The 8,274-nt window shown below is 54.3% G+C and overlaps 1 long non-coding RNA gene across 1 annotated transcript; it reads right to left on the minus strand.

Moving 5' to 3' along the window:
* Nucleotides 1-247: 247 nt before the first annotated feature.
* On the minus strand, nt 248-7,747 carry LOC141571850 (uncharacterized). Its single transcript, XR_012496907.1, has 2 exons — nt 7,308-7,747; nt 248-479 (listed from the first exon to the last, which is right to left on the minus strand). It is a non-coding gene; the product is annotated as an uncharacterized LOC141571850 (long non-coding RNA).
* Nucleotides 7,748-8,274: the final 527 nt, after the last annotated feature.

Genomic DNA, 8,274 nt, shown 5'->3' on the forward strand with positions numbered 1-8,274 from the left:
CACAGGGAGGCACCCTGGGGTCCATGTGACTGGCTGAGGCTGAGCATTCGGTTCTGCAGGGACCTGTCCTCAGGGCCAACAGAGGTGGTGGCTACAGATGTTCCTCAGGCAGAATGGAATAGCTGTCCTGTTTCTGGGGAAGCCAGAGCTGCTGGCCATGGGTGTGATTTGAGCACAGATGTCACTTCAGTAAGAAAGTCCTCCAGCCACAAAGAATCACTTTTTAGAGCAATAACAACAAAGGAGCCTAGGTTCTGTTAATTTACTGGTAAGAAAGAAAACACACACACATACACGCACACACCAGTTCCCTATTAGCTGTGACTCTCCTCTGCTTTTGCAATGCTGATGGCCAGGACTTCCCGTCTCTTTCCCGGATGGCATGTACGGCCAGGCTCTCGTCATGGGCCCACGGAGCTCTAAGGCAGCTCACGCTAGGCCAGGCAGCGTCCCCGGAAGTCTCAGTTAGGGTTCCATCCCTGCAAGACAGAGGCCAGAGCAAGCTCAGAAAGTATGCAGTGGAAAATGATGAGGGGCTGGGGGAATATAGGGGTGGGGGGGCACCCGGGAATGCAGGAAGCACAGCCCTTCCTCGCGGCAGCGACCACCTGTCCCAGGTCCCAACAGGACGTGCTGACCCTGTGTCCCTGCCACACCCCGGGTGAGGGCCTCCCAGCCAGAGTGTGTCACAAACACTTCTGTGAGTGGCCCAGGCCAAGGACACAACGGGTTTTGCTTCCCAGACTTCCATGGTGAAGGGTGACACCAAACACAGGGAGACACCATCCCCTACAGGACACTGGGGGCCAGTAAGAGGCAGGAAAGGATGGGGAACCGCCAACACCCAGTGACATATTTTATGAAATGACCCCCCTTCCTGAAGAAACATCCAGCCCCCATGGAACTGAAAACAGGGTCGGGACCCTCAGAGGCTTTGTAAATACTATCTCCTCTCTTGGAGTCTTGGGGTGCTTGCCATCTGGCAGCCGGTGCCTGGTGGGAAATCCATGGGTCTTTCCCTCTGCTTTTCCACAGAAAGATGGCGACCCGCTGCCTGCGTCCCAAATGTCTTGGCATCATGGCCACAGACCCCAGATGACGCTGGGGAGTGTGGGTGGAGAGGCGCTGCTCCCCCAAGCAAGCACGAGCGAGCCCCTGGGCAGACATGGAGTCTGGTGATGTCACCCTCATCTCCTCATGCAGCTGATCACCAGGACACAAAATGACTCTCCTGGGAGTAGTGACAAGTGCAACCTGTTTTCTCCTGGTCTCAGCATCCTGCGTGTAGGTGCTGTGGCCAGGTCAAAGGCGGGCAGGAAGCCAAGAGGGGCATCGGGGGCTGGCTGGCAGAGGGGCACTCAGGGCCTGGGAGGGGTTGGAGGACAGGCCAGAGTCGGGCTGCAGGCACAGGGGCTGAGGTCAGTCACAAAGGGAAAGTCCCAGGGGAGGCGGCCAGCCAGACAGCGATCAGGAGAGGGAAAGCAAATAGGCGACTCTGTGCTAGGCCCATCGCCCCAGGAACGTGCCAACCCTCAGACAGTCCCCTTTTAGTGCGTGAAGATGGGCACAGCCCTCACCTCCTCAGGGTGGGGCACAGAGCCAGCAGCTTGACCCCCAGACCCCCTGAGTCAGAGGAGCCAGTAAAAAGTACATGAATGAGGACAAGTGGGAACATGGGATAGGCAGGAGGCCTCCCCGGGAATTAGGAATCGAAGGCTGGGCTTCAGCTGCCTGAGTCTTTCTCTGTCCCTTCTTATCCTCTCCTGCAATGACTGAGTAACAGCTGCTGCAGTGACGTTTGTACTTTGACCCCATGACACAGCCAGGTTTTACAAGGTGAAGTTTCCAGTATGACTGGAATTCAAGGCCAGGTCACAGCTCAATGCATAAGCATCCAGCAGGACGGTGGCTCTCACAGTGCTGTCACTGGGACGACAGTTTGTGTAGGTGGGGAGGGCGTGACCCTGAGTGCCACCCACCCAGGCAGAGGGCCTGAGGAAGGTGCCCTGTGGTTGGTCCTGTGGTACCTGCCACCCCGTGTCAAGGGTAAAACCATCCGGGCTTCTCCTCTCAAGAGGCACGCGCTGCAATTTGCAGAGAACATGTTACCGGGTCCCCTGCCAGCCCTGGACGGTGTGTTCTTACTTGCACTGATGTACCCTTTTCCTGTGATATTTGAAATCTTGCAAAGACGAGGCTGCACTAGATTACACTGACAATTGTTTAAGTTCGGTCCGTATTTTCTCTCTCTCCTTCTCAACCCACTGTCTAAAACAAGAACTTGCGTTAGAACAAAAAGGTTGGTACAGTAGCCGCTAACAAGAGTTCTGCACAGATCCTGTCCTGGGACCATGCCAGGAGTCTCAGTTACTGGTTGCATTTAACAGATGAGGAAACTGAGACTCAGAGAGGGAAGGTGAGCAGCACTGGGTCACAAAGCTAAGACAGCAACTCAAGGAGATGAACCTGCAGAGTTGGACTCCAGCTCACACTCATAACACTTAGATGTGACACTGCTACCTCCCCCCCGACTGTGGACCCCGGTAGTCCCACTAATTGGAAGAGATTGCTCAAGCAAGAATTCAATATTACTGGGGATATACTTACACATCACACTGCACCCCTGTCCCTAATATCTGAATTACGCGTATATCCAATTATTCCCTGATCTCCCACTATTGCCACCCAGTGCTCTTTCAGCATTAGATAAATGCATGTGGCAGCTATGGCCTTCAGGATGGTCCTCAAAGGAGGTTAGGATTCGCTCACTGGTTCTCAGTTGCCTAACTGATGAACAAGTGTGAACACCAAATATTTATTCGCTGTGTGTTTGTTGAGCAGTACTGCTTGGAGCGGGGTGGGGAAGCGGAGGGACACTTAGTTAAAGTGAAGCTCAGTGTACACTGTCCATTTCAAGATGAGGCAACAAAGAAATGTCTCATCGCTTCTGACACTGGCTGGTGTTCCTGGGTGTCTTTCTCTGATGAACACGGGAAGTGCTGTCCTTGGGTCGAGGGCATTGCCTAAAACCTGTGGCTGCCTGATTCTGGCCAGTTTAGGGCTTTCACCACTAATTAAGCTCAGCTTGTTCAGAAGACACAGCCTTCCTGACCAAGGGACGCAGGCTCCACACCTCCAGGAACGAGGCCACCTGTGTCCAGGGCCCTCGTCTTTGCACATGGCTGGAGTCACGCTCCGTCTTGGTACTCAGCTGTCCGGGACAAGTCCCGTCCTAACTGAACCCAAACCAAGTCACACGTGCATTTGCAGTTTCCAAATGTTTGTGCAAATAAAGTCACATATTAATGATAATAATGAACACAAACCAACCAACCAACATCAAAAGACACAGGTGTGAAGCAGGCTAATCCTAGCAGCCAGAAGGAAACCGGCCTCTGAGAACCGGCTGGAGGGAGGGGATTGTGTCATGCACTGAGTACTGGGCCTCAGGGGACAGGTCCTGTCCACTGTAGTTTGGGATCAGGCAGCAACCTCAGGAGCTCCTCCAGGCCCACCTCCCTGGTCCTCAGGCTTCCCTGGGTGGCTCTGGGGCATTCCCATGCTGCTCTGTGGGGAGAGAGGACAGTGCCAGGGCCCTGCTTCAGGGAAGCAGGAGGCACGGGCCACAGGCCCTGCAGAACCATCCTGCACTGGTTCAGATGGAGAAGGGAAGGCGTCCTTCCCTGCATGTCCCACACCACTTCTGTGAAAATCCCAGCCTGGCTGCCCCCCTCTTAGCAGCTACAGCCCAGAAGAGCAGCCCGCTGCCATCCCAGGGGCCATCCCTGTCCCTCTGACTGTGAGAAGGTGGGCTGCCCCACCCTCCCCTGGAGTGCCTTCCTGCCCCAGAGGGTCCCGTGCCTGCACAGGCCTCACCACACTGCCCCAGGGACCTGCAGTCCAAACCTCCCCTTTGTCCTGTTTGGGTGCAGTTGTGATACTTTTTAATACATTCCTTTTTGCTCTTCATCAATTTCAAATGTATTTAGATTTCCTGAGGGCAAAAGAACCAGTTTAGCTCTGATTAGAAGGACTGCGCTGCTGGGCCAGAGGCCTCACTCCTGTTGAAACAGTGACATTAATGGGGAAAACCACTCACGCTCTCGTTGCTCTCGTCTTACTTCCTGTGCTTAGTTAAGTGGCTCAGCAGGTGATTCCATCCTTTTATTTTTCAGAATGACATCAGACTTATTTTCCATTTTAATAGCCTGGTTACTTCATTGATTTTTTTTTTTTAAATCCAATTTCAATTTCTGGTGCAACTTTTTATCTGGTTTCTTTTTCCCTCCACCGCAGGAAACACTAACTCCCACAGTGGCTAAGCTCCAGCTGGTAAAAATGCCTTGATTTATTTTGCATCCAGAGTCCAAAATCAGAATTTGAAGAAAGAACTAGAGGTGTAATCCTCATTTGCTAATTAGCTAAATAATTGCACAAAGTGTTGGCGTTTTTTCAGTGTAATCCCCAGTCTGGGGCTGTTTCTGAGGGTATCTCTGCGTCCTGGGCCTCAGAGCCCTCCTGCCCACAGGACTCTGCACGTTCACCACTCTCCCTGTCAGTTCAAGGAGGACTCCAACCTCATCAGTTGGTTTTGAGTGTATTTAATATTTCCTGGGCAGCTGTATGACATTTATTCATCTGGAGGGTCACTGTCATTGCCATTTGGTCAATTTTGTTCTCTCTGAGGGACACGTGTCTTAATATGACACAGTTTAGACTCATAGCCTCATGAAAAAGCAGACGCTATGGGTCAGGTGCATGGAACACTTCTCATTGGTTGGTTTATCTTCTGCTGGGATCTTGTTTGTTTGGCACTTGGGTGACTTCCATTTTCTGCATCTGCAGGCGTTTTCCTCCAGTTAGTGTTCACACCATGCTCCAGTTCCCAGGAGCCGCCACCCTGCTGAGGACGGGGGCCTCGTCCTGGGCCTGGCAGGTCCTGCTCCTTCCTCAGTGTTACACAGGGCAGGGGAAGTGGCACAGACTCACACAGACAGGCTAATGGTGGCCCAGCTGCCCCCAACCTTCTCTCCCCACAGGACAGAGAAGGGGACAGAGATAAATTCTGTGCTACCTGGGCTCCCCAGGGTTGTTACAAACACAGGACCCCCGGGGCAGGGCTACCACCCGACTTCAGTGGTCCTTTTTATTTTTCAATCCAGGAGGAATCAAAGATAAATGCACACACTGGGCACTCATTCAATGTCAAGTTCTTCCTTTTGTAATATTTGCATAATGATAATTTCAGGAAATGAATGGCCACTCAATGGAAAGAACACACACAGTAATGGTAAATCTCCCTGTAAGAAAGACACCCGCTCCCTGCTGTCCACCTTCCTACTCTTAGAACATCTGGCTCGGTCTGAAGAACAGATGTTAATTCTATACTAACATCCCATTTGAAGCATCAGTGTGGGGACAGAGCCCCAGAAAGTAGTTTACAGGCTCTCGGCCTCACGTGGAAGGGTGCTGGCTCGGGTGGTGAATGGCCGTCAGCTGTGGCTGATTGGCCGGTTAGCCGATTGGCCGCTGGTATAACTGCTGCGGCTATGAAGGATTGCCGAGGATTGCTGAGGAGCCGAGCAGAGCCGAAGAGAGCGGAAGAGGAGAGCGGAGAGAGAGGAACAGAGTCGAGAGAGTGGAGGAGAGTCGTCGGTCAGTCGGTTGGCGGAAAAGCGGACAGCAGGTCGGCGTCCGGTGGGCCCAGCCTCCAGTGAGACCGTGGTGGTATGGCTCCCCTACCTATGGCTCCGTGGGTGTTCCTTTTCGGCCTCACCATATCCTGCGTTCTTGTGTGGGGAGCGGGAGCAGAGACCCCGCAGGCCGCCCCGCCTGAAAGATGGCGCGGCGAGAAGGCCTCCGCGCACGACAAATGGCGCAGCGAGCAGGGTCTCCCGCACGACAATCATAATTAAATGTGTCATGGCTGTCCCTTCAAAAAGTTCTCTCTAACCCATCGACTGTGAGCAAAATTTGCACAAGGCACAGGGTGGGAACAGACACGTGAGCTGGGTCCCTGCACTGAGCTGCTGTCCATTACTCAGAGGGCTACACATGACCAGAACCAATGGGTGGTGGTAGGAGAGTGTTAGGTTGCCCCTTATCCCTTCAGATGAGAGCACCCCAAATCCCTGTGGGCTTTCACAGCTTCCACAACCGTCCCGAGGTCTGCTTCCACAGGGTTGCCTTAGGTGTCATGTCTCCCACACTGCCTGGTCCTCACATGCAGAGACGAGCCCCAGCCCCTCACTGATGTCCCACGAAAGTCAGCTCAGAAGACAGTTGTGTGTGTAACGCCTGGCTCACAGGTTGTAGTCAGTAAATATTTGTGGGAGGAATTGATGAAGGGCTCTGAATTGAACACAGCTGGCACCTTTTTTCTGAGCCGTCCTCAGGCCCCACCTTGCAGATCTGACTCTGGCCACTGCACCCCACCTCTCCCCCTGCCCTGACACCCAGACACCAGGAGACCGGAAGGAGCAGTGGCTAGATGGGAAGGAGTGGGGGTTGTCAGGACATGAGCTGCCTCCCGCTGTCCCCTTGGCTGGTTTCCCAGCTGGAGTTGACGTTCTGGCCGAACAGGCTGCCTCCTGGCCCCATTCCCGGGGTACCAGGTAACCAGTTGTTATCAGTGAAGCCCAGGCCAGACTCTGCTGCCAACATGGCCCCATCTGACCTCCCTGGGGACCCCTCTGTGGGTCCGTGCTGCCCTTTCTTTGCACTCCGGGTTTGTGCTTGCTATTCACTTTCTCAAATCTGAGCCATATACTGTTAGAGACCATTCGTAAGTAGTAAAACTTTCAAAGAAAAGCGAGAGAACAGCTACCATAGATGTCAGGATGGCCGTTATTCTGGAGGAGGGAAGGAGGGAGACACTATGTGGGGACCCAGGACCCATCTGGTGCTGCCACTGTTTCACCTTCGGGTGGGGAGACTCACGAGTTCACTTTATGATTCTTCAGACGACTCTTCTGTAGTGAGACACATTTCATGGCGTGCATGCTGTGTGTCACAGCAAAGCCACTTTGAAGAAGCACTTTGCCAGGACCACCTACCTCTCCCTGGCACCTCCCCATGGCCAGCCTGCGTGGTGTGTCAGGAGGACCCACATCTGCATGGCCACCGCCCTCCCCACCGTCCACAACCACCCCAGCCACATCCTGCCCTGGTTCCCATCACCTGTGGCCACCATCACCCGGCAGCACCCTGGACACCCCGGTCTCCTGCCCTCCCCACCTTTTCGGCATAACGTGGAAACTATAAAGGGATGTGCTGCAGAGAGCTCTGCTTCCAAACTCAGAACCCACCTGCACCCTGAGTTTGTCCCACGCTGGTGGCTCTGTCCAGGAAGGCACAGGCACGTCGCGATGGAGGATGTTAGGGCTAGAGCACACAGGGGCTGTGGCCACACAGCCTGACTCGCCTCCTCAGCTCTACCACTAATGGCGCATAAGGAGCTCTCCCTCCCAGGGCTGAGACCCGTGTGGCCCTGGTCCCTGACCTTCTGGGTTATCCCTTCAGCGCCTTCAGATCGTCCTCCGCTGTGCCCCCGCTTGTCTCACACTGGGCTCGACTCCCCCTCCGTGGTGCCTTGGTGACTTCTCCTTGACATTCTGCAGAGTTCTTGTCCAACAGATCGATGCTGAGAAAGCCTCTGCAGACGCATGTCCAATCGCTCACCTCCACCTTCACACAGCAGGCCTGGGCTGGGAACACTTCCTGGCCCTTGGGCCCTTGACTCCACTGAACAGACACGCTTTCCCTTTGAAGGTTGTCTGCAGGAGACACACAGAACCCAGACTGCCCTGTGGGCCATCAGGCGGGACACGTAAATATTTGCTTGTTGCAACTCATGCTTAGCCTGACAAAGCTGTGGGGATGTTCTAACTGAACAGCTCTCCTGTGTGTCTGTAGGAGGACAGGCAGGGGCCACCAGTCACCTTGCTGCCCCAACCTTCCTTATCCTTCCTGCACGCTCAGCTGGCCCGGTGCACAGCCCACCTGCCACTGCCCACTGTGTGCCGGTGGGCAGCTTGCTCAGCCTCTCTGCACTTAGTTCCCTGAAGCATCGGCAGGAGGTGACAACCTCTGCTTCTCAGGACTGACATGAGACCACGGTGGTAACCTACCTGCTCAGGACAGAGCACTTGGCTGGCCATCCAGGTTCTGGCTCTTCTTGTCCCCACACTTCAGGGAGCACTTCATGTAAAAGAATATTGCTGCCTCAAAGGACAGTCAGAATGGGCCAGGAACCACACGGTCCCTGGCCCGGGA

Source organism: Rhinolophus sinicus, linkage group LG05 (assembly GCF_036562045.2).
Source record: "Rhinolophus sinicus isolate RSC01 linkage group LG05, ASM3656204v1, whole genome shotgun sequence".
Lineage (NCBI taxonomy): Eukaryota > Metazoa > Chordata > Mammalia > Chiroptera > Rhinolophidae > Rhinolophus > Rhinolophus sinicus.